We start from the raw sequence: 2,480 nt of genomic DNA, 5'->3' as shown, positions 1-2,480 counted from the left end.
TGTTTCTCAAAAAATATATCACACTTATAGTGGCAGGTTCAGCCAGCTTACCATTCCTATTGGTACAATAACTCTAAAAGTAAATCATAAGTCAAATATGTTGAAAAATATATAATTGTATACGATTTGTAGAAAACGAATCTCCTTTTGACTCTTTTTATACTTTTCTCGTGCATGGTGTTTTACAAAACTGTAAAAGAAAGATTTAAAACCAATACAAAGTTTCAAAATTTCATAACGCACTTCACATACACATGGCGGATTCTCCAACACAGGTATCGAAAAGCATCTTTGAAAACCAATTACCTCAGTAAAACTTACTGCTTCATCAGTAATGAGTTTGCGAATTAACCTGATAAACCAGATATTCTAATTGGCATTTGATTTCGCTTGTACCAGTTCAACCTATCAGCTAATCTAATAATAAGGATGACAAGTTCGGGAATATTTCACAGTTTAATATTTACCTCTCATGTGAAATAAAAAATCTGTAAGGCATACACCATTATGTTGTGCTTTTGTACTGCAATAAGTTCACATTTATTTAATTTGACCTACACCGGGGACTGCATGTAATACTTTGCATGTCCTAACCATTATTTGATGTCTTCCATGTCATGTCCTAATAAGATGAACAGCGATTTGTTGGTATTCCATTAAAAGTAATACCAACGGATGATATAGTGTACGATAGCATGATTTCATATCAGCAGATTAAAGATTTTGAGCCTAATGTTTAGATACTTCAAAGTTTCTTTGATACCGTATAATTTCGCTTGTACTCGTGTTTTTCTTTCAATATATCTTTATTAAAAAATAAAGTCTTTTTCCTGAACGGAGTACATTCTTTTATGTAATTTTTGCCATCACTGATCGAAATTGAATAGGCAAGGATCTGCAATATCAGATAATAGCAATTATTGTATATTAGATAATTAAATTTAATGAGGTCACTGGCGTACGTTGTTTTTGTTTATAATCGGTTAGTATTATAAATCAAATGTGTCTGCTGATGCTGACACACATAAGGAACGCCTCTGTTAGTTTAGAATGATTATTATCCCGTGCTTTTAATTCTTAAATGTGTAAAGCACATTGAACTTTCTCACACGTAATACTAAAATCTTGATTGCAGCATCTGTTTAACTCTATACAAACATATTGATTATCAAAAAACAAAAAAATATTGTACCAGTGACGATCGCAACAAAACTTTGTATTTTAACATCATACTGCGGAATTATTCAGCTTAGTGTATTACAATTATTATTGTGACATTATAATTACTGGAGATCATCCCTTTATTGTGACATTATAATTACCGGAGATCACCCCTTTTCGTTCCCTGATCCTACGTTGACCACTACACACTAATATGCCAGGAGGAAAGAAAAGTCCTACAAGAAGAAAGAAAAGTCCGGCAAGAGTACAATGCGTAAATAAAAGAAGGATGGCTGATTCCCAGGAACCCACCATAGAACATAATGAGAGATCTGGTGAGTCAGTCATTGATTTTAACAGTATTCAAGGGGTTCTCAAACATTAACTGGGACAGAACCTTCATCTAACAAATTTAATAAACAAGTCCATTTTTCTCAGAACCTTCCCAGCCTCGAGAAAAGTATTTTCGATCCTATTGGATGTTACATACCTTTGAAGCTAAGAGAGAAAATTTGGAAAGGGGAATTTATTGACCTGAGTTTGTTGATTAAGTATCCAAGGGAACTAGCAAATTTCCCTGATCAAGATGGTGACATAGTTGTAAAAGGGGGCATATGCGGGCTGAATCTTTGCCATGTCGCGCAATATCCAATATCCACATTCGGACAAGCGCTTTTATGTTATATATGAGAGTTTTGCTTGAGAAACATGACCATAGTTCCTTGGCTCAGGAGCTTCTAAAGTCTATGAGAGATATTCGTTTTGCAGCAAACAAATCCCATGGTTGAGGAACTTATGATGAGCAATTCATACTCCGCAACGCACAAAGACCTCAATCATGTTGGGCTGTCATAAACCAAGACTTATGGTCGTTTTACATAACAGCCATGCGAGATCAAGATCAAAGTAATGATAATAAAGTGGGTACAATAACCCAAACTGAGCCCCTTCATTCCTTTCGTCAGCCATCAGGTCAGCAAAATTTTCAGCAAGCAAGAACATGTAATGCGTACAACACAAAAGGGAAGCGTTGCATCTTTAACCCTTGCAGATTCAAACACGCATGCTCAGCATGTGGAGGTCAACACCCAGCCTACTTTTGCAAGCGGCACTGAAATGTCAAAACATAGCCACACATTTTCACTTGGGTTTTCCCAAGTTAATGTAGAGAAGTTAGAAATATATTTACATGATTATCCACTTTTATCAAGTGCCTTGTCTTTATTATCAGGTTTTAAATTTGGTTTTCCTTTGCATTATTCAGGCCCTTGTTTACCTACAGATGTTAAAAACTTTAAAAGCGCTAGAGAGAGGCCAGC

At 35.3% G+C, this 2,480-nt stretch overlaps 1 pseudogene; it reads left to right on the top strand.

Annotated features, from left to right (window-relative positions):
- Positions 1–254: 254 nt before the first annotated feature.
- LOC127726983 (uncharacterized) lies at positions 255–2,276 on the top strand (annotated as a pseudogene).
- The last annotated feature ends 204 nt before the right edge of the window (positions 2,277–2,480 follow it).

This window comes from Mytilus californianus, unplaced genomic scaffold (assembly GCF_021869535.1).
Source record: "Mytilus californianus isolate M0D057914Y unplaced genomic scaffold, xbMytCali1.0.p SCAF_19, whole genome shotgun sequence".
In the NCBI taxonomy this organism is placed as follows: domain Eukaryota; kingdom Metazoa; phylum Mollusca; class Bivalvia; order Mytilida; family Mytilidae; genus Mytilus; species Mytilus californianus.
The sequence above is the reverse complement of the archived record's forward strand: the minus strand, read 5'-3'. Positions and strand labels throughout refer to the sequence as shown.